Source organism: Marmota flaviventris, chromosome 6 (assembly GCF_047511675.1).
Source record: "Marmota flaviventris isolate mMarFla1 chromosome 6, mMarFla1.hap1, whole genome shotgun sequence".
In the NCBI taxonomy this organism is placed as follows: Eukaryota; Metazoa; Chordata; class Mammalia; order Rodentia; family Sciuridae; genus Marmota; species Marmota flaviventris.
Genome location: NC_092503.1, coordinates 56,211,968 through 56,236,081, shown reverse-complemented (window position 1 = coordinate 56,236,081; position 24,114 = coordinate 56,211,968). Strand labels below are relative to the sequence as shown.

General features: G+C 42.5%; 1 long non-coding RNA gene and 1 pseudogene across 1 annotated transcript; one reads left to right on the top strand and one right to left on the bottom strand.

The window, feature by feature from the left end:
* Window positions 1-967: 967 nt before the first annotated feature.
* On the bottom strand, window positions 968-19,782 carry LOC114086829 (uncharacterized). The gene is made up of 3 exons (XR_003581695.3): window positions 19,697-19,782; window positions 1,974-2,063; window positions 968-1,555 (listed from the first exon to the last, which is right to left on the bottom strand). It is a non-coding gene; the product is annotated as an uncharacterized lncRNA (long non-coding RNA).
* A 349-nt stretch (window positions 19,783-20,131) lies between these two features.
* LOC114086902 (isoamyl acetate-hydrolyzing esterase 1 homolog pseudogene) lies at window positions 20,132-21,081 on the top strand (annotated as a pseudogene).
* The last annotated feature ends 3,033 nt before the right edge of the window (window positions 21,082-24,114 follow it).

Sequence of the window (24,114 nt, the reverse complement as noted above, 5' to 3'; positions counted from 1 at the left end):
CACTTAGCTGGGCATGGTGGCACATGCCTGTAATCCCAGCAGGTCTGGAGGCTGAGAAGGTGGATGGCAAGTTCAAAGCCAGCCTCAGCAATTTAGTGAGGCCCTAAGCAACTCAGTGAGGCCCTGTCTCTAAATAAAGTACAATAAAAGGACTGGGGATGTGGCTCCATGGTTAAGCGACCCTGGGTTCAATCCCTGGTACCAAAACAAACAAAAAAAGTCACATCTCATATAGGTCTTCTTGCCTCCACTGCAAGTTTAGAACTAGAAAGAAAAGGGACCTATCCTGAGTACTACTCCCCAAGCACTGAGCCAGCCACTCCATTAATACCATTCCCTTCACCTCATATGACAACCTTGAACAGTAAAGATGGGAACAGCCTTACTTTGCTGTTAATGAAACTAAGGTTCAGAGTCCATATCATCAGCTTGTAAGTGGTAGAGCCATGACTTAAATCCAGGCCTCTCCCCATTGAGCACACTATCACCAGAACTGAGATTGTGTTGTCTCCTCAGTCATGCAAAAAGTAACTCCAGGGCTGGGGCTGTAGCTCAGTGGTAGAGAGCATGCCTTGCACATATGAGGCACTGAGTTTGACCCTCAGCATCACATAAAAATAAATAAAGATATCGTGTCCATATACAACCAAAAATTTTTTTTTTAAAAGTAACTCCCAGTATCTGGAAAGGATCCCTTTCAACAACTCACCCATTTATTCATTCAGTGACCACTGAGCACCTACTGTGTGCCAAGCACTAGTCTAGATGTTGGTGACACAGCACTGAACAAAAGCAAAGCCCCTGGTCTATACTGAAGATTAGAACACACACACACACACGTGTGTGTGTGTGTGTATAAAATATATGTCAGGTGCTAATGGAAAAGGGTGGGGGTAAAAGGGATAGAGAGCCACAGGGTGGCCTGTATGTCAATTTCCTGTGGCTGCCATAACAAATTACCACAGACTTGGTGGCATAAAAACAACAGAAATTTATTCTTTCACACATCTGGAGGTCAGAAGTTCAAAATTACAGTATTGGTAGGGCGTGCTTCCTCCAGGGACTCTGGGAGAGAACCTTCCAGGCCTCGTCACTCCTGATGGCCGTCAGTGTTCCTGCATCCTGTAGCTTGCACCACTCCAATCTCTGCCTCCATCTTCACACGGCTTCTCCGCCATCATTCTTTTATAAGGATGCTAATGATTTGATTTAGAGCCTACCCAAACAATCCAGGATGAGACCATCTTAATTATATCTGTAAGGACCCTTTTGTGACTAAGGTCACTTCCCAGGTCCTGGAGATTCGTCTGTGGGTGCATGTTTTGGGAGAGCCACCGTTCAACACACGGCACACTGATGTTGCCATTCTCTTGAGATGGTCAGGAGAGCCCTTCCTACTGAAAGGACATTCGAGCAGAGACTGGAATAGAGTAAGGAACACAGGGTTCCACTAGGGAAGTGATCAGAGGGAGGAGCAAGTTCAAGGGTCCAGAGGCAGGGGTGTACTCCGCGTGTCTGAACAACAGTGAAGAAGAAGCCATGTGGCTGGAAGAGCCTAAACAAGAGAAGAGGGACATGGGGAAGGATAAATTGTGATGGATGATTGGCTTGCCACATACGACAGCAGCATAATGCCCTCTCTCCAAAGGTTACAAGTGTTTCCATTGTGTGGTCCACCAGAGGCCAATGAATACAACACCTGGCAATGTGCCCCGTGGCACAAAAGCATGCTGCCAAAGTTCTTCGAAGTATTTCGAGAATTCTGGCAGAGTGAACTTGGTTATCAAAAGGTGAGCTCTAGTCCGCTAAGTATATCCCTCCTACTTCATCACTTGGCACCTCTGAATTCCCCTGACCCACTTCCCTGTCGCGGGGAGATAATCTCCTTGTGTTTTCCCAGGCACTTCCCATGCGGCCTCCCAGCGCTCATCATGACACTGTGATGGCTTGCCGCTGGCCTGTCCCAGCCTCACCTCCACTCTTCTTGGGGACAGGAAAGAATTCATCCTCATAGTTTCCACATTGGTATCAGGTCTGGCATGTAACAGGCAAGCAATGAATGCCTGGAGAAAGAGAGAGAAGAAAGAAAGAAAGGAAGGAAGGAAGGAAGGAGGGAGGAAAGAGAGGAAGGAAGGAAGGGAAAGAAAGAAAGAAAGAAAGGAAGGAAGGAAGGGAAAGAAAGAAAGGAAGGAAGGAAGGAGGAAAGAGAGGAAGGAAGGAAGGAAGGAAGGAAGGAAGGAAGGAAGGAAGGAAGGAAGGAAGGAAGGGAAAGAAAGAAAGGAAGGAAGGAAGGAAGAAGGAAAGAGAGGAAGGAAGGAAGGAAGAAAGAAGGAAAGAGAGGAAGGAAGGAAGGGAAAGAAAGAAAGAAAGGAAGGAAGGAAGGAAGGAAGGAAGAAAGAAAGAAAGAAAGAAAGGAAGAAAGAGGGAGGGAGGGAAGGAGGGAGGAAGGAAAGACAGTGTCGATCTCATTTTTATCCATGCTTGGACCGCTACCTATTGCATTCCAAAGAAACTTTTACCCTTGAATGATTTATTTAAACCTAGGAATAAAAAATAACTAAGAACACATTTATCCTAAACTTTGGAGATGGAACAAAAGAACAGATAGTTTTGCTTCCAGCGTCACCATCAGAGCACTCAGAGGTAGGAGGCGCAGGTTCTGGTCCTGTCTTTGCCATGAGCTGTATGACCTCAGGCAAGTCACTTAATCTCTTTAAGATCTGGACCTCTACCAGTAAGAAGAGGAGGCTGGCCCTGAAGGAATATAAGTCTTTTCTCATTCTGAAGTTGCCAGGCTACATGTGAAGTCCCAGGGACTAACCTGGCTCCATAACTACTCACTTAAATTCAGAACTTGCTCTGATAGGAGGTGCTGGATCCCTTCAGGATCTCAGTCAGCTGACCTCAATAATCCAGCCCCATCTCTCCAGACATGCAAACTGAGCTTGAGAACCTTGTCCTCCACAGTTCTCACTGCCTGGTTACCTCATTCCTTCTGTGGGAACCTTTAAAGTTCCTCAAATTTTTCTGTTGAAATTTTCTCAAAAGCAGAAAAGAGCAAATGACTGATTATTCCAAGAAAACCTGAGAGTAAGTATGGGGGTTGCCCTCCAGAAGATAGAAATGTATTTAATTAATACACATATTAATTAACGCATATTAATTAATAGGTTTAATTATATATTAATTAATAAACTTTATTATATATTAACTAATATATAATATCAATATTATATATAGTAATTAATAATATATATTTATATTACCGGGGATTGAACCCAGGGACGTTTAACCACTGAGCCACATCCCCAGCCCTATTTTGCATTTTATTTAGAAACAGGGTCTCACTGAGTTGCTTAGGGCCTCACTGAGTTGCTTAGGGCCTCACTGAGGCTGGCTGAGGTTGGTTTGAACTTGCCATCCTCCTGCCTCAGCCTCTGGAGCAGCTGGGATTACAGGCATGTGCCACTGAACCCATCTAATTTAAATTTTTTTTCATTTTTTTTAAATTTTATTTTAGATCTGTATTGTATATTTAAAATCCTTATGAATTTTGTATTCTGCTCTGTGATGTATCTGCTTATTTAAAAAGTTTTCCCCGAAACCTTTGAGTGAAATCATTGATTGCTGCTTCTCCTAGTTTTCTACAAGATGTCACAGCACCACTGAGCCCTGAAAGAGGCATTCCTTCTGAAGATGGGGCTTGGAATAACCCTTTTGTAATAAAAATAATGTCCAGGGACCATCTGCAGGCAGACAGAGTCAGGATGATACAAGCCTCCGTTCATTCTGTGTTCCCTTGCTCCAACATGACCCCATATTCTACTCTTTAACGCTCTGAGAAGCTGCCCCACTGTGTGAGATTTTAATGAAACTTTACTAAACATCAGAGAGTTAAAGGAGAAATAAATGCAGAGAACAAGAAATATAGTGAAGGCTGGGACATAGCTCAGTGGTAGAGCCATGGCCTCCGCTATGCCGTGATCTCCACACTATGCCCACCAGACTAGACTGCCTGCTTAGGCTTCCATGGGCACAAAGGTGCCCCTACAGGGTGGGAGGGATGGCCTGATCTTTATGGATTATCTTTCAGGAATTGGGAAGCTTTACAGTGATCAGAAAGAGGCCTCCTCTGGGCACAATGACCCCTTGCAAATGTGTTCTCCCCCCCCTCCTGCTAGAAGCAGCCTGTGGGCAGAGCTTAGTCAGTGGAGGGCAGGCCAGATCTCTGCCCCACCATCCCCCTCAGCCTGAGGCCTTTGTGAAGGTTGATAACTAAGCAATTAGGGCACTTGGGGGTGAGAAAGCTTTCAGGGTGCCTCTGAAATCCCACCACAGGAACAGGTGTCCTTTCTGATCATCTACATAGACCTTGTTCTGACATCCCTGGACCAATATCATGGCTTACCCTTGAGTTTTCCCTCATTGTTACAAACCTTCTCTATGGCAAAAGCCAAACCTCTTTTTGCCTAGTTGCTTTTCATCCTGGCTACAAAGCAAGCTGACTTATTTCTTTCACTTTTCACCATGTTGGCAGAAAAATGCTTTTCTCATTTGTTTCTTATCTGAGGTCCTTTATCTTCTCACCATTTTCCATTTGTTTTCTTCCTAGAAACTTCTTATCTCTTGCCATCCTAAATGCCTTCTCTAAGGGAAGAGAGCCAGCTCTCACCTTTGAGCATTAACCAGAAAGTCTCCATGTCTCATGGGTGTGTCTCCTCAGAGCACAGCTGCCTCAGGAGCCTGGGGAGGCCTCAGGCTTTTCCCTGGGTGAAGGTCATGAGACTGGGCCTACAACAACTGGGTTTCTGGGGAAAGTCTAGAGGCCCAAGAAAGTCCTTCCAGACAGTTCTCTTCACTATTGCCATCTATATCAGGAACCATTTCTTCAGTAATGATTTGTATAAAACACTGTCAAATGCTGTTTTTAATTACAAATGAAGAACATTCCTGTGTACCTCACCAAATACACATGTTAAATGGCAAATGAAAGAGTTAAGATAATTTTTGTGACCTGAAAAATTTATTACTATTGGTTTGGTAGGAGGGAGTGGGTAGGTTAGGGAACTGTGGTAGACTGAAGTGGGGGAAAGTACTGGATGCTCAATTGCTGTAAGATCAATAATGCTTCACAAAGCATATTCCAGTAGAAAGTTGAAAAGTTCCTTGGTATCTTTAAAATGTGAACTTTATACAACTCACGAAGAATGTTGTTATACTGCCCTTCGAGTTATTCCTGGTATGTTTTACTGTATATAATACTTCCATTAAGCTTGAGTAATTGATTAGAAATCAGAAAGAGAAAGAAAAACAAAGTGTAGGACAGAACATAGAACATCCAGAATATGCAGATTGTTCAGAAGACGTAAGGGGCAGTATCACTTCCTACTGAGCTATTATGTAAATCTTATTTATAATACACATGATATTCATTTGGATAATTGCATTAATCCTTAAATATTTAAACAAATTGTTATTAAAATGTACAAAATACTCTTGGTAAAACATTTAGACAGCGAGCAAAAAGAATGAACCAATCAATCAGATGAATCTGAACAGTCTCGTGAATGATAACTGAGAAAGTTAAGTGCCAAGATATTACATACAACATTACCTATCCTCTTTTCATAAAATTAAGACAGCCATAATAAAAATGTATACTTTATAGGAAAACATGCAATAAAATTCTATATAAAGGAAAACAAGTGGGGCTGGAATTGTGGCTCAGCAGTAGAGTGCTCACCTAACATGCATGAGGCACTGGGTTCAATCCTCAGCACCACATAAAAATAAAGATATTGTGTTCACTTGAAACTAAATATATATAAGCTTTGTCCACCACAATTCCAGTAGCTCTGGAGGCTGAGGCAGGAGGATTGCAAGTTAAAAGCCAGCCTCAGCAATGGTGAAGCACTAAGCAACTCAGTGAGACCCTGTCTCTAAATAAAATACAAAAATGGGGCTAGGGATGTGGCTCAGTGGTTGAGTGGCCCTGAGTTCAATCCCTGCTACCCCCCCCCAAAAAAAATGGGCTCCATGTTCTGTGTCAATATCATGCTGTGAACAATTTCAAGCTACCAGATACAGTATTGGGAACTCACATCACAATCAGCTCCCATGAGCTGGGTTGAGCAGGTTCCCTCACACCACCAACTGAAGTGCTTTCCTTATAACACTTATTTTACTAAGTGTCTCTACAATTGGTCAATATTATGCAGACATGCCTCTGTTTCTTCAATTTTAAAAATGGACCCACTTCTCCTGACTATAATGAGACTCAAAAGTGCTAGGCTCATAAAGTTTTCAAATCATGTCAATACTACTTCCCATGTCCTCTTTCCTTCTTCTTAGGCTGCACCTTCATTTCTCTTCCTCATTGTGAAGGTACAGTCCCACCAAGGACCCAAGCCCAGGAATGTAGCACTTGGAGCCTATAAGATAAGAGATGTGCTCCAGTCAATGGTTTACTGGAACACTGAAAGGACATTTTCTTAGGGATAGATATTGGTAGACCACAGACTTTCCCCAGAAACCCAGAAACATGAGGTCTATCATGAACAGGTCTACCTGAAATGGGTTCTGTGTTGTTGGTCATTCCCCATAATGAGGCTTTGAGGGATCCTTGTGGAAATAGGTTTTACGGTTCTACCTGGTGTCAGATCCTATACAAAAGGGAGCTCTACTTTGTGGTGAATTCTACAGTAACACTGGCACAATCTTGTGCTGTAGAGTCAATGTGGATTAAATAGATTAGTTTTGTTTCTTGTGGCACTATGATTGAACTCACGGGGGTTAACCACTGAACTACCTACTCAGTCCTTTTAATTTTTTGTTTTGAGACAGAGTCTTGCTAAATTGCCCAAGTTGGCCTCAAACTTACAATCCTCCTGCCTCAGCCTCTGGAGTAACTGGGATTATAGGCATGTGCCACCATGTTCAGCGAATAAGTTTTTATAAATTTTTATGAGGTTGCTTCATTTCCTGTGGAAGAGGTTTCTGTGGGAAAGTGCATTCCCAGTCCTAAACTTATTTAACTCATATTGACTTCACCCTGTTAATTTTTGGAGGACTGTAAATATATAAAGATAACAGACCCAATGTTAACAAATAAAAATTTTTTTTACTAACAATTAAAATTATTTCCTCTACCCCTCCTGCTGCAATAATAAAGTCATAACTTTTCCTCAGAGCAAGTTTCTAGAAACAGGGATGTACTTTGCTTCTTCCCCATGCACTACTGAGCTAGATTTTCACTCTATCCACTTCCCTGACATGGTTCTGGCAGAAATCACTCAAAGTTTTTGAAGTGGTTGTAAATCTGTACCCACAAATTCTATGATTCTTCTCCCTTAAGAGTATCATTCATTTTATCTGAGAGTAGTATATACTTGGTGGATCACTTCTAGTGAACGAACTATGGCCCAGAAGATGAGCTATCACCTGCAAGCTTATGTTATAAAAAGATTCTGATACTTTCTAGATTATTTATGTAGAGACAGCTGTGACTTAAGTAGTCCCTGGGAGAGGTCCACTAGGAAGGATCTGAAGCCCCCAGCCACCAGTCATCTTAGAAGTAGATCTTCTAGCACTAATCCAGAGGCTGAATCCCTGAGTGATAACTTGACCGCAAATTTATGAGAAGCCCAGAGCCAGAACCACCCAGCTAAACTGCTTCTGGATTCCTGACTATTATGGGTTGGATCTTAAATGTCCCTCAGAGTCTCGTGTGTTGAAGACTTGGTTCTAAGATGATAGTGCTGTGGAGATGTGGTGGGATCTTCAGGAGGTAGGGCTAGTGAAAGGAAGTGAAGTCATTGGGGGTGTGTCCTTGAAGGGCATACTGAGACTCAGTCTCCCTCCTCTCTTTCTTTTTGCTTCCTGGCCCCATGAGATGAGCATCTTTGCTCCACCATATGCTCCCAGCCATGATGTTCTGCCTCACCACAGGTCCAAGAGCAATGGAGCCAACCAACTACGTATTGAAACCTATGTAACTATGAGTCAATTCTTTCTTCCTTATAGATTATCTCCAGTATTTTGTCACAACAATGGGAAGCAGACACCCTGACTCTCAGAAACTATGTGAGATAATAAGTATTTGTTTTTTTAAGTTGCTATGCTTGGGGGTTATTCATTATATAGTAACGGATAATTGATATTGTTTTCTAGAGGACAGATCCATTGGCTACATTTTCACCCTTTTCTTAATCCAAGTTCTACTGTGTGAGACACTTCTTTTCCTTGTTGTATGGTCCCTTCTATAATCAGACATCACCCTTCCCCCCGATTTGCTATATAGTGTGTCTTCTATTAGTTTTTCTTAACCTCTTTCCCTCCAGGGTTTCCCATGTTCTGTTCTCACCTTATTCCTTTTTCAATGCTACATAGACTGCCTTAGCACTCTCATGATTTTGATTAACGCTTATATTCCTTTGAAGGTAGGTGATACCTCAAACTCTCAGAATAAAATGAAGAATAAAAGTCCTCGCATAGCTCAGGAGGATACTGAATAATGTAGGTAGGTCACAGAATTCCTAGGAGATCTATACGAATTTGGGCCCCAGGAACTGGAAACCAGGACTCACTACTGCCAGGACATGCTTTCTCTGACCATCTCCTATCTCTTTACTTTGATTTCTCTTTGAGTATTTGCTAAATTCTTTTCCTGCAGTAGACTACAAGCTGGAGAGGATGGCAGTCTCCTGAGACCACGCTGAGTGGAAATATTTATCCAAAAGAAGGGATGATGGTCAGATAGAAAGGATGCATGTCCACCACTGTTAAGACAGGTGATTCCATCACTGGAGCAGCGCTTCTTCTCAACTCCACACCTGTAAGTCTCCTAGACCGCTCCGGTTGAATGTTCACCGGCCATTATTAGTTTGGAAGAGTTGCTGTAACAAGTACCATAAGTTAGGTGGCTTCAAACAAAATTTTCACAATTTTGGAGGGCAAAAGTCCAAACTTAAGGTATTGGAAAGGACATGAACCCTCTGATAGTGCAATGGAAGGATCTGTTCTGACCTCTCTTCTAGTATCTGGTAGTTTCTTGGTTTGCAGAGACATCACCCCGTCTCTGCCTTCATCTTCACATGGTGTGAAGCTTGTGTTATCTATCAAAATTACAAAGGTTGGACTGGGGGCATAGATCAGTAGTAAAGATCCTACCTGGCACATATGAGACCCTGTGTTAGATCCCAAGCACCATAAAAATAAAATAAAATATATAAAAAGGGTTTTGGGGGGCTACTTCATAAGTTTTTCAAAGGTCCCAATAACTACGAGACAAACAACAAAAAAAAAAACCTACCAAAGCATAGAGGTCTTAGACCTACCAGCCCCAAGGATTGATCCCTTCCTAACCTCACCTCTGCCCATTTGTTTCTGTAAACTCCCCTCAAATTGAAGTGCCTGCAGTTCTCCTAAAATCAAGCCTGCATTCCTCCTACCACCTGCCAGTCAAACTGCTCCTCACTCTTGAAGGCTCAACCTAAGAACTTCTTCTGGGAAGCCTTCTGTGCCTGGACCCTCAATTGCCCTGTTCAGTTTCTCTGAGGCCACCTGATTCCAAGCCTGTGCCTCTTTCCAAGCTCTTCTCAGCAAGGCTGTCACCAACTACTATTATCCCAGATCAGCAGCAGCTCCTGCACAAAGTTTCCTGCAGAACCCCACTTAGTGTACGAGATTCCTACCTTGCTTTGAAGGGGGGATAAGTGCCAATTAGAGTGACCACTCAGACCCCAAATCAAGCCTTAAACAGACCCACATGAATCCTACTGGGCAGTAGTGGATGAGGTGAATACAGTCCTCGATGCTGTCCAAATGAGTTCTCTGGCACCCAGGGAGGGACCAGCTGGCCAAGCCTGCCACAGGCAAGGGGAAGCTGGGCTGTTGGTTGGCAAGTGATGATGACTCAGCTCCCATGAGGTTCCTGGATCTGGACAGGGTCCTGGCTGAGGATCCCTTGCCCAGTTCGTCCCAGCAGATGCTCCTCCCTTTAGGCGCAATTACAAAGCAGACAAATTACATATCAATAATAGAGGGGTTAGAACATTTTAGTCCCTGACACAGGGCAGTGGAGTGCTCATTCAGACCATATGCTCTAAAGGACAATGACTAGGTCTTCGCCTTTGTATACATTGCAATAAGCACAAGCAGGAACACACAGAGGGCAACCGTACCAGACACTATCCATGTACTACACACAGCTATGGGCTTTATGTGCACTCAATCTTTTTGTTTGGTTTGGTTTGATTTGGTATTAGAGATTGCACCTAGGGGTGCTTAACCACCGAGCCATACCCTCAGCCTTTTTTATTTTTGAGACCGTGAAATTGCTGAGGCTGGCTTTGAATTTACAATCTACCTACCTCAGCCTCCTGAATTGCTAAGGTTACAGGGGTGTGCCACTGCACCTGGCTGTGTGTACTCAATCCTCACAACAATTTTATTAGATTAGAGTTATTATCTCCACTGCATAGATGGGGATCCTGAGGCACAGAGAGTTTAAGGAATTTGACTGAGATCGCCCAGATGGTAAGAGAGCAGAGCAGGGATTTGAACCTGGGCTGTCTTGCTCCAGAGTTCAAGTTCTTAGTTTTTATATTCTATGGTCCAATATTGGTTAATCTTTATAAATAAAATTGAGGTTTATAAATAAAATCAATTATACTCAAAATCACTTTTGGAGCCCCAGGAAGGTCGCCCTACAGCTTTCATCCCCTAAAGCAACAGAAACATAAAACCACTATCCAGGCAGCACAATCCATGGGTACAAAGAAACTGTGGAGAGAGAAAAATCTTTGAGCTCTCAACCCAAAGCCACCAGGGCAAAGGCTCTGATGCACCGAGATAGATTTGTGTTGGGCTCTTCTCACTTGTGCTGCTCTTCCCTCTAAAATGATATGCTATATTCTTAACTTCCAATATCTCAAAAGTGTGACCTAATTTTGAAATAGGGCATTTATATAAGTTATCAAGTTAAAAATGTGGTTCTCGGGGTGAACCCTGATCCAATATGACCAATATCTCTATAAAAAGGAAAAAAAAAATTGCATACAGACAAACATGCACACAGGGAAGAGAACACTCCATGAAGATAAAGCCAGAGATCAGGATGCTGCATCCACAAGCCAAACAGTGCTAGCAAAGCAGCAGAAGCAAGAAGTACTGCATGGGACACATTGTCCCTCACAGCTGGTTCCTGCAAGATCAAGAAGGAACCACCCTGCCCACATCTTCTAGCCTCCAGAGCTGTGAGATAATACATATCTGCTGTTTGAGCTACTTCGTGTATGGTGCCATTTTGTTACTGCAGCCCTAAGAAACTGATACAGCCATATTTGGTAACTGGTTCTGGGTGACTGGAAGCTGAATTGACATATTAAGGGCACATGATTCTTCTGATTGATATAGGGAAGCCAGCAAGGAATGAAAGAGTCCCAAAGGTACCAATTAATAGTATAAATCACTGTGGGTTGAGGAGGATTTCATAAGGTCTCAGGTTTAACCCACCATATTGAAAGATGGATACAATTTGGGGTGAACAGAGAGGAAAAGGCTGCAGAGGAGGGCCTCATGTGCAAAAAGAACAGAGGACAATAAGTGGACAAGTGTGGCTTAAATAGAGGGCTTGGCAGAGAAGAACTTGTATAGCAATGAGTTATATAAAACCTTAAAATATGGCTTGATTCCATAGGTCAGAGATCTACACAAAATGCATATAAAGCCATTTATTCCTTAAACCAGTGCTCCTGAATGCTCCTTATGCCCATGATACTATGCCAAGCATGGAATTAATTCACGAAATCTTAAGACAGACAAAAATGCCAAGATTTCAGTCCAGCTTCATCTTTGACAATAGCAGCAGTCAGTTTGACTCTCCAATTTACTGTTAACTTTTAGCTGGGCTGATGATTTCTTTGAATAGTCCTAGTACTACACTCCTCCAAATACTTTGAATTTCAAAAAAAAAAAAGGATTTTATTTAAGGGAGCCCAGATATGTGGATAAGAAACTCACATGACTTTATAAACATGCAAGTACTAAACATAGAGAGTTAGCATGTCTAATATGACCAGTTAGGGAATTTTGTAAGGAAATCAATCTTCCCACTAGATCCTTGCTATAGTCTTCCTTCTGGACCCAGCCCTCAAAAGAGTTTTTCTTTTTTTAAAATTTTATTTAATGGATGTCAATTCTCAAGTCAGAGTTTTAAACGTCTTCTTAAGTTTTTCCATAATCACCATCTGTTTTCTTCAGTTCTATGACTTCCCAGATATACTGCTAATTTAAGTAATATTTACCTTGGCTTTAGTCAATATTTGACATTTTAGTAAATGTTATACTGCTTAAACATTTATTAAGCAGTTAAAATTGAGTCCTTACCTCATTTAGTATTTATCTTTGAACAGACCTGGTACAGTATATAGAATGCAGATTGTATCTTTAGTTTACTTGGAAAAAGGTCTTTCCGTACACCTGGAAAGGTGTTGACCAAAGCGGTTCAACAAAGAGGAACAAAACCAAGAAGCCTGTTTGTTAATGACCCCCAACTACAAACCTTGTTGAAAGAAACTAGTGAGCCTTTAATTAAAATTACAAGTTAAATTTAAATTAACCTTGAAGAAAACGCTATGTAACTTACACCAATATAATACCTTGAACCATTCCTCATATGCTACATTTCTTTCTTTTCACATTTCTTTTTCAGTGGGCAAAATTCTCCCAATCCATTCATCTTTCTCCCAGTGAGTCAGCTTCTGTGTGACCAGAGCAAACGCACAAGTGGGAAAGGGGAGGTCGACTTACCTCCCTGACTCCAGTAAGTGCTGCAGACCCCCCCCTGAAGAGGTCCGGAGGGGGCAGCCCTGTAACCTAAAAGTGCTTTATCCCCACAAGTGTCTGTGGTGCGTCCATTCTGCTACCATGGGGAGAGACAGAAAATAAGCAGATAAACAAGAAGAATTTCAGATGCCGATCATGAAAAGAAATTTAAACAGAATGATCTGATAGACAGGTGACTGATGTCTCTGGATTTCAGGTCAAAAAGACCTCTTTACTGTTAACTTTTAGCTAAGGAGGTGACAGCTAAGACAGAAAGATCAGAAGGATACAACTGTGGGAAAGTCAGGGAGGAGCGTATTCCCAACAAAAGACACAGTTGGTGCAAAGATCCTGAGGCAGGATAGAACTTGGAAGCTTCTGGGGATAGAAAGTCCATTTCCCCCCTCAACATGTGCACAATGACATGTTCTATGTTGTTATAAGAAAAAGAAAGATTATTGGGGGAAGTTCATATTATTTGATCACACCCTTTTGGAATCAATATTAATGAAATTTCAAATATAGAAAAAGAAACTATTAGGCACAGTGAGATTCACAAAAGTACCATTTAAAATAGTGAAAACGGGGCTGGGGATGTGGCTCAAGTGGTAGCGCACTCGCCTGGCATGCATGCGGCCCAGGTTTGATCCTCAGCATCACATACAAACAAAGATGTTGTGTCCGCCAAAAACTAAGAAAAATAAATATTAAAATTCTCTCTCTCTCTCTCTCTGTCTGTCTCTCTGTCTCTCTCTGTCTCTCTCTCTCTCTCTCTCTTTAAAAAAAAAAAAGTGAAAATGTAGAAACAACCTAAATGTCCAACAACAGGTGAATGGTTTATATAAATTGCAGCCTGTGCATTTGTTGGGGATTACATAGCCAATAAAGTTATCAAGACTTTTGACATAGTGTTAAATGAAAACAAGCAGAATATAAGGTATATGATCTTGGCCATAAAAAAATAAAATAGAGAAATGTTTAAAATTATTGTGTTTGAGGGAATAATTAAAAATAAAAAATAATTATTTTTATAGTATTTCCCTATCTTCCAACTTTTCTTTAATGCACATGAATTACTCTGATGATTTAAAAAAGAAAGAAAGAAAGAACTTGAGTCTTTAAATAAAATAGTTTTTACTCCCTGATTTGGCACACCCAAATGCCCCCATCCCCATCCTACACCTTAACTCTCACTCTGGAGGGCATGCATAGACCCTTTCTGATGTCCCTGCAAAGGACAGACATACCTATGGATAGAAATGAATACGTATCAGTGGATGGGTCAATGACAATGAGCTGCATGCTGTGTAAATCAGAGTGTCTGTGAATGCTGATTCAAAATGGGCTGTGCTCTCTGAGACCACCCAGAGTGGTTATTACCTATAAGGCACTTAGAAGGAAAAACAAAGGCCATGACAGAAGGGGACAAGACATTCTGATATCCTGGTGGAAGGGAATTCCAATAAGAAGGGACACCGCAGAGAAGAGAACAAGCTGAAGGTCAACTAGGGCTGATGGTCTAGAATTCAAAATCACGAGAAAACTAGGGATTAGATAGGACCACTGATCAGATTCCCTGGAAAACAGATCCTGAGAGGGAGACTTGCAAGCAGGTAGTTTGTTAGAATGGACTGAACTGTGTCCCCCTAAAAGAAAGTTTGAAGTCCTATCTCCCATACCTGTGAATGTGGCCTTAGTTGGAAACAAGGTAGTTGCAGATACAGCCAAGATGCATTCATAGTGGATTAGGGTGGGCTGCTGTGGGGTGGGCCATTCTCAATCCAACGTGACTGATATCTGTATAATAGGAAAATGTGGACACGACACAAAAACAAGGAGAATGCCATTGGATGAAGGTGGCTTGGAATGCCACATGTGCAAGCCAAGCAGCATCAAGGACTGCTGCCAACAACAGGAGCTGGGAGAGAGGCATGGGGAACTTCTCCCCTAGAGAGGGACGTGGCTCTGCCAACAACTTGATTTCAAACGTCTAGCCTCCAGAACTGTACAGAAATGTTTCTGTTGTCTTAAGCCACCAGCTTGTGATGCCTATTACAACATCCTCAGGAGAGGAATAAGGTTGGCTAGTACTCTCAGGAACTCCCCTCAGGAAGGAGGGAAGCAGGACTGGCAGAGGGAGGAACAGCAGGTGATGCAGTTGCAACAATGGCTCAGCCCAGGGAGAGCTCTGGACATGGCAAGACCTGACAGAAATGTCCCACATGGAGGCAAGGGGCTTTGGTGCTTCCAGCAGAAATCTGTCATGGGATTGGGACGGCCCCATGGGGAGACTGAACCCTCGGCCTGAGTAAGGTACCTTCCTTCCACCGAGGCCACTTCCAGAGCTGTGGAAAGAGGCATCAGCAGCCACTACTCTCCAAATCTAGGGTAGGGAAGGTGAGAGCCTTCTGCCAGAAGGGCAAGTTGAAGGTCCACTCCACATCCAATACCTGTGGCCATGTTATCTGGACTTGGGAAGAAGCTCAGGGGCCCAGAGACAAAGAGTCTGTTTCTTCAAGGACCAAATGACTCTGGAGAGAGAACTGGAAGCAGGGGGAAGACTGAGGGAACAGGGAAAACACCCCAGGCTCTGAGAGCATGCAGAAGCTTGAGGGACCTCTGTCCCACACCACAACCCAACATCAGACTCCATCCAAAATCAGGAAAAGGGTGTGACCTCTGTTCTGTTGAGTAACCCTCTCCTTCAAAAGACGGAGAATTCTTTCTTGTTGTCAGCCAAGCCCAGCCTTCCTATGACTCAAATTTCCACCTGGCCAAAACATGTCTCTTTTACTCTGTCACTTACCAAGTGACAAGTCCCATCAGACAGAAGGATTTGCTGAGTTTTCTTTTTTTGCAGTTTTCTGTGCAACATGTTTTCAACTCTCCAACTTTTTTCGTTCTCCCCCACCTCCTTTTCTAGACCGATACTGATACTCCTGGCTCAGGAGCACAAGGGACAGCCTCTCTCCCACTGGCAGCTATTCAAATATTTGAAGACACTTTTATATCCTTCCTAAATTTGCTTTTTCCAGGCCCAATACCCCCAGGACTGCTAAGCTCTAAGTTCCTGTTCAGCTATACAATTCAATTACACTAAGGAATCCTTAATCATCTCCTCGTGACATTTTTTCAGACATTTATTCAGTCATCGTATATTTATTAAGCATCTAGTTGGAACGAGGCCCTTTACTGGGGATAGGACAATAAACAAGGAAATCCCTGCTCTCTGAGTTTATACTCTACAGGTTAAAAGATAAGAAAAAACAAATATCACAGGTACAACAGGTGAGATGAAAGGGCAATTGAGGGAAGAGTTCAGAGCACAGAGCTCCTCAGAAAGCACTGGAGATGACAAGACCTGACAGAAATGTCCCAAATAGAGGCAAGGGGCTTTCGTGCCTCCGGCATAAATTCCAGTTGACCACTCCTAGCTGCATCTCTGAGCTCCTTCATCCATCAAAGGGAGATGGTAACAAAGTCTACCGCATGGTGTAGCTATGAGGGATTAAATGGGTTAATACACCTGAAGCTCTTCAAATGGTGCCCGGAATATAACAAAGATTCAGTGAAAGTTGCTCATGATTATCATTATGGCTAATGTGAAATTGAAGGTTCTATGGGAAAGAGGGCATCAAGGGTGAAGTTCAAGGTTCTGCCTGAGCCCTAAGTGGAGCCCTATATTAGGAGGACATCGCTTATCACTGGAGACTAAGATGGGTCTGCACAAACCAACCTTACTAAAATAACCCTTATCTATTATTAGTTTCCCTCACAAAGGGAAATTTGTGTCCTGCTTTTGAGCAGAAAAGAAGAGGGGACAGAACTCTTTCTGCATTTGCTGCCTTATTACCTTCAACTCAAAACAAACCTTCTGCCAAAGTGGCATGTTTTGGGGTGGCGTATTCTGATCCACTCTGACATTCTGGGGTTATAAGAGGAAAAGGAGGGCAAGTTCAAGTTTCTGACATGGTGCCCCAGTGGGAAGTGGTGACATTCACTAATGCAGAAGAGAAAGGAAGTGGGTGGAAACAGGGAGAAGACAAGCTCGGAACAGGTGTAAGAGAAAGAGGCAGAAAGCACAACCTGGAATTGTGGAAAACTGCTCCTAGAGACGGTGATGCTCCTGAACAATACTCAGGTCCAGAATGTGGTCATGATACGAAGAACAGGACTCTTCTTGGAAATGAGCAGGCCCCGGATGAGAGCCGTGGCTTGGATGGATTATCTGTACACACACAGAAGCCACGTGTGATGTTGAAGCCTCAGTTGCTAGCATTGCTGCTTCTCCTCTCTGTGATGCAGAAATCAGTCATGTCTCCAGATTTTGTCATCTCAACAATCTGTGAACATTCTTCTCACATTACTCAAGTTTCTGATAGAAACATTAAACAGACCTGAACCAAAATGCTTACCTTGAACATGCGTGGGGAGTTCCAAATATACTTGGATGGTTATGAAGTGTTTTGTTTTACGTAGTTTGGAACAAATGTCATGGTAATATTGTACTTATTCAGGGGACTACACCTCCAGTTACTTTCCCATGACAACTTGATCGTAAGGACGGCAGAGGGAGGAGAGGGAGGTATTTATCTTATGGTTTACTTCCTGGATGTCTGTGATGTATCACTAAGTCACATCTTGCCAGATCTACAGAGACCAAGTCCCTTAAATATTAAAAGACTGTACTTCTCCAAACAAGATATATGCAAAATACAAAAGGGCTTTCGGGCTCTCTGGCCATGATGTGTTTTCTGTTGCACTTGGACTTGAAAATTCAAGTGCAACAGAAAAACTTAATTTTCATGTTGAAGTCTGGGATGGTAGAGAATGGAGGGGAGGCAGGGAGGTAAATGACCGGGATGGCAAGGAGCCTGGAAGAATGAGGACAAATTGAGTCAGGCTGGATCCCTGCCCAGGCCCTGCCCTTCTTAGCTCTGTGAATTGGGCAGGTCACTGAACATTGGTTTCATGTCCTCTAAGTGGGGTTCATACTAAGTTTACTGTGCATAGTTTATGGGGTTTTCATGGGAACAAAGATGAAACAATGGATGGGAAAATTCTGTGTAAATGCTCAGACTTACAGCTGTAGTCTTTTTATTAGGGAAGAAATTATTGGACCTGCCCTTCAAACAATCTGCAAGGCTTTATTGCTTATTGACTCTTTGCCTGTCCCATGCTTAATCCTTCCTGGCAGCAAGATCCTTTGTCTGAAAAGCTGCTTGATTCTGGTTCTCAAACTCAGTTTCTCTCGCTGCACTTTCACAACACAGATCGCTTCTGACACCACACGTGATTGCTCACCTCAAGTGAACAATCTATTCTGCACCAGCGAATAGATTGTCTTCTAATTCAACTCATTTCTGACACCATCTAACTGGAGACAGCATCAGATCCCACAAGCTGAGAATTCTGTCCCCAAGATTTCCCCCCACTACCCTTCAGACTCCAGTCGCAAGTCCCACTTAGGTTGTTTTAACTGAATGTCTGACTGATTATCTGTTAGGGTTCCCACAACCTGCTTCTCAAATTTTATTAATTTCTTAGACAGGCTCACAAAACTTATAATAACATATTTACTGGTTTACTCTTTTTTTAAAAACTTTTTAACAATGTTAGGGTTTGAACCCAGCATCTTGCACATGCTAGTCAAGGTCTCTGCCACTGAGCTACATCCATAGCCCACATTTCCCAACTTATTATAAAGGATGTTGCAAAGAATACAAATGAAAAGATGCATAAAGCAAGGTGGTGGAGAAGGTTTATGGACCTCCCATGCTCTTTTTGATACACCACTCTCAGGAACCTGCCCATGCTCAGATCTCTGGAAGCTTTTTAACCTTGTTCCTTGAGTTTCGGTGGAAACTACATTGCATAGACACAATTAAAGCAAGACAACTGTGTAGAAATGGAATTAGACAAAAGGGTCTGATCTATGCTAACAGGCTGAGTGGGGAAACCCAGCGAGGCCTGTCCAGATTCTTCTCAGGCTTTCTGTATAGTTTTCCTTCCTTCCAAGTATAAGGCAGCTCCCCTTCTGAAATGAGGGTCTTTTGATTTACTATCAGACAAGGCAGGCCTGAGGATTTCTTTATAGCCAGCTTTAAACAGAAAGGCAGGGGAAGATTAGAGTTTCTATGATCTGCTTTGGGGAAGAGAAATCCTAGTTTCTATGGCGTATTAGGGAGGGAGTTATGAGCCAGGAACCATGGATGAAAAATAATATACACAGACACCATAACATCTCACTCGTTGCAAAGCTTCTCCTGCCAATGTAACCTAAGTCTGGGCCTCCTCAAGGCCCATGTTTACACCAAGTGGTAGTGAAAAAAAGCCTAAAGACAGGGGCTAGGGATGTGGCTCAGTGGTAGAGCACTTGCCTGGCATGTGTGAGGCCTTGGATTCAATTCTCAGCACCACATACAAATAAATAAATAAGATCCATCGACTAAAAATATATTTTAAAAAAAACGCTAAAGGCAAAAGGTCACGGAGTCATTTCATATTTCCTGGAGGTATCAGGTCAGAGAGAACAGCCTGCAAGGAGGACTTACATTCCTTCAATGCACAGGGAATCCTCCAATCCTCTTTAGTAACTCTGTCCTGCTATGAAAGCAGCTGCTGCCAGCCACAGTGTGCACACCTGTAATCCCAATGACTTGGGAGGCCAAGGCAGAGGACCATGAGTTCAAAGCCAATCTCAGCAACTGAACAAGGCACTTAGCAACTCAGGAGACCCTGTCTCTAAATAAAATATTAATAAAAGGACTGGGTATGTGGCTTAGTGGTTCAGCACCCCTGGGTTCAATCCCCGGTACCAAAAAATAAAAATAAAAAAATAAAGGCAGCCATTCCCCCAAGTCCCCCTCACCTTTCCCCATACTCCTGCTTCCTTGTGTAGATAATTTTCTAGTGCTCCTCTCCACCCATAACCCAAACAGCTCGATTCAGCTCAGCAGCTCCCATCCGAAGGTGCATTAGAGGAAATGTTGTCAATACTTAAATGTTTTTCAGTAACACTGAATTCTAATGGCTGTCTCTGCCTGGAAGTTGCGCATGTACTGTGGCTTAATCAGAAGGGCAGTAAAAGAAGAGATAAAGATCTCAAAGACTTGGTCTTCCTCTCTTCTTTAGCTCCCAGGGAGAGCTTGCTGACCCAGAGATGCTACCTGCTCCCAAAAGTTGGAGTCCCTGGGTGGGCCGTTGGCTGCGCATGGAAATCCACACTCTCCCTTCTCTCCTCATAACCACTGCTGCACAAGTTTGAGGCCCAGGCAGATAAGGCCCATAAGTTGCTCAGTAAACGATGGCTATTAAAATTGCTAATTGTATGTTGTGGGCAGCAGGTATTTGAGGAAAACAGGACCCAAATCTACCTTGCAAAAGTTAAATAGGACCCCAAATCTACCTTGCAATCTATCAATCTGGTGGTCGTGTTTCTCATGTTATAATACTCACAGGACCTTCAGCCCAGAGGAGATGTGTGGAGAACAAACGTCGGGTCCTCTGCCTTTCAGCCGGTAAAATTATGCATAACATCCTTGAAGCTTGGGCAGGTTGAGTAGCATTCTCAAGGAGGCACATTTTGTGGGGACAAAGGCTAGGTTTCTATTTTTCAGAAAGTAGCATTGGCCTTTTGAAATTGTCAAGTACAAAGTGTGAAAACCAATCACTCAGGCCTGCAATACTATGGGTCTCTGCCCTGGCCTCAAGTGTTGCTTTTAGGGGACTCCATCGCCCAGTTTTCTTTTCAGCAGGGTGGATGGGGAGCATCATTGGCAGACAAACTGGTCAGGTTACGATACCAGAAGGCCAAAATTATTCTTCCAAGACTAATCAGGAAAGGGAACAGTTTGGACGATACAGTAGCAGTTACAATTTTCTTTGGTGCCAATGACAGTGCACTAAAAGATGAGAATCCCAAGCAGCACATTTCCCTGGAAGAGTATGTTGCAAACTTTAAAAATATGGTGTAGTACCTGAAATCGTTGGATGTCCCTGAGCATTGAGTCATACTCATCACGCCACCCCCACTTTTTGAAACAGCTTGGGAAAGGGAGTGCATCATGCAAGGACTTCTCATCCTACTTATCTGATAGACTACCTCTATCACCAAAGGGAAATGAATTTTTATTTTCACACCTCTGGCCTCTGATAGAGAAGAAAGTCTCTTCTCTGCCTTTGCTGCATCCTTACTGGAAGGATGTAGCAGAAGCACAACCTGAACTAAGTCTACTGAGAGATGGAGACAATTAGTCAATTCTAGGAAATGCAAGTCTGGTTGTTCATTTATAGATTGAAGTTGGTGATAACACATAGATTCCAAAGCAATTGAGTGCAGAATATTTTTTTTTCTCAAGCTTAAAAATTTTTACTCACTATGCTGGATCAAAACACCAACATTTGCCACTAATGTTATAATAAAAATTTTGAGATCCTTCAGGGGAAAAAAATTGATGACTGTTGTTTTGACTTCCCTTAAAATATCTGGGTCATCTCAGGCTGAGTCTTCCTAAAACCCTGGAGCTGTGTCAAGCTGGGGAACAGGACCAAGTAGAATTTATTCATCCCAAAGAAGACAAATGTGACATTGGGGAGAGGGGAGGGACTAATACATAGCACTATGACAACAAAGGAAAGATTTTGAATGTATTGACAGCATTTTCTTTCTTAAAACACATGACAAGGGGCAGGGGTTGTGGCTCAGCAGTAGAGTATTCACCTGGCACATGCGAGGCCCTGGGTTTGATCCTCTACACCACATAAAAATAAGTAAATAAATAAAGTAAAGGTATTGTGTCCAACTACAACTGAAAAATAAATATTAAAAAAAAACATATAACAGGACTGGGTGTGATACACACAACTGTATTCCTAACTACCTGGGAAGCCGAGGCAGAAGGATCACAAGTTCAAGGCAGCCTACATAACTTAGGGAGACCCTGTCCCAAAATGAAAAATAAAGCCGGGCACGGTGGTGCAAGCCTGTACTCCTAGTGCCTCGGGAGGACGAGGCAGAAGAATCCCAGGTTCAAAGCCAGCCTCAGCAACTTAGCAAGGCTGTTAGTAACTGAATGAGACCCTGTCTCAAAATAAAAAGGGCTGGGGATGTAGCCCGTGGTTACACACCCCTGGTTCAATCCCTGATACCAAATAAATAAATAAATAAATGTAAATAAATAAATAAAAGGACAGGGGGTGTAGCTCAGCGGGGGAGCACTCCTGGGTTCAATCCCCAGTACTGCTAAATAAATAAACAGATGCACAGATGGATGGATGAATGGATGCATGGATGGATGGCAGGGTGAAAAGAGGAAGAAACAAGATGTAGCCTCAGAGAATATAAGTGCAAAGACATGCTGATTAAGAAACACAAGTGGTTTTTTTTAAAAATAATTTTTAAAAGAAAAGCCAGGTCAGAGTAAGATTGCCATTTCAAGGAATCAGAGACAATGATCTCTCTTCCTTTCCTTCTTATCTCTCTGGTTCCCAAAAGCTTCAGCTTGCCCACCCCCCATGCATGTGCATCACACACACACACACACACACACACACACACACACACACACACAGGTTAAATATTGTGAATGCAGCAAAAACCACCACATCAAAGCTCATCATCACTGTTATTTCAAGGTCGCTCAAATCTGGCAGCTCCAGCTACAACTCCAAACTTCAGAAGGTTTATTTGAAGAGCTGTTCAAATGCTAGAGGCTACAAAAGCCACTGGACTCTTCTACTTCCTGTTCTTTAAACTCAGTTGAAAAGTCTCTTTCTTCTTCCCCTCCCTCCCTGTGATGGCAGTCTGTGATACCATTACTAGTACTCAGTGAACACTGGGCTGCTCTTCAACTGGTCAGTAACTGAAATTCACCTGCTGGACTCTTTTTTTTTTTTTTTTTTTTGGTCCAAGGATGCTTTACCACCGAGCTATATTCCCAGCCCTGCTTATATTTTATTTTGAGACAGGGTCTCTCTAAATTACCCAGGCTTGTGATCCCTTCTGCCTCAGCCTCCTGAGTAACTGGGATCACAGCATGCACCACCACACCCAGCCCACCAGACTCTGTGAAATGCCACAGGAAAACACCACATCAGAAATCTGCCCTCGTGGTGACGTGAAAGATTTAGCTTGTGTTGGCCTCACTTTCTTTGGCTCCTCTCACGCCATCCTTCCTCCCATACTCTTTCAGAGTCATCTTTGTGGGGTTTTTTCAATTAGTAAACTTTTTTAAAGCAATTCTAGAAAAAAAAAATAAAAATAAAGCAGTTCTAGTTTTATAGAAATTATAGAGTTTTCATATATCCTCTCCTTTCCCAATACCTCTATTGTTAATATCTTGCACTTAGGTGGTACATTGATTTCAATCAATGAACAAATACTAATAGATTATCATTAATTGAAGTGCATAGTTTTCATTAGGGCTGACTGTGTTGCACATTTTATGGGTTTGGACAAATGCATACATGTATCCTCCATTAGAGTGTTATACACAAAGGGTATTAAGCCTAAAAATCCCCCGTTCTCCTATCATCCTTCCCTTCCTCCCTGAACCTCCTGGAATCATTGATCTTTCTGTTATCCCCATACTGTTGCCTTTTTTGCAATTTTATATAGTTGAAACTTTATCATGTGAAGCATTTTGGGGTTGGTTTCTTTCTAGCAATATGTAGTCAATATGTATTTAAGGTTTAAAGTACTTTTTTTAAAAAAAAAAGTACTGAGGATTAAACCCAGGGCACTTTGCCATTGAGCCACATCCCCAGGCCTTCTTATTTTTAATTTTTGAGACATAGTCTCACTAGTTGCTTAGGACCTCACTAAATTTTGAAATCCTCCTATCTCAGCCTCTCAAGTCGCTGGGATTATAGGCGTGCACCACTGTGCCTGGCTGCTTCATGCTATCCATGGTTGGATAGCTCATTGCTTTTTTTTTTTTTTTTCCTGGTGCTGGGGATTGAATCCAGGGCCTCAAGAATGCTAAATATGTGCTCTATCACTGAGCTACACCACCAGCCCAGCTTGTTGCTTTGTAATGATTAATAATATTCCATTGTATGGATGTCTTGCATTTTGTTCATCCATTAACCTATTGAAGGACATCTTGGTCTGGGCAATTGTGAATATGTGAGTAGGTTTTGGTGTGGACATAAGTTTTCAACTCGTGTGGGTAAACATAAAGGAGCACAATTACTGATGGTTAGGTAAGAGAATATGTACTTTTTCAAGAAACCTGCCAAACTATCTTGCAAAGTGGCTATACCATTTTGCAATCCCGCCAGCAACAA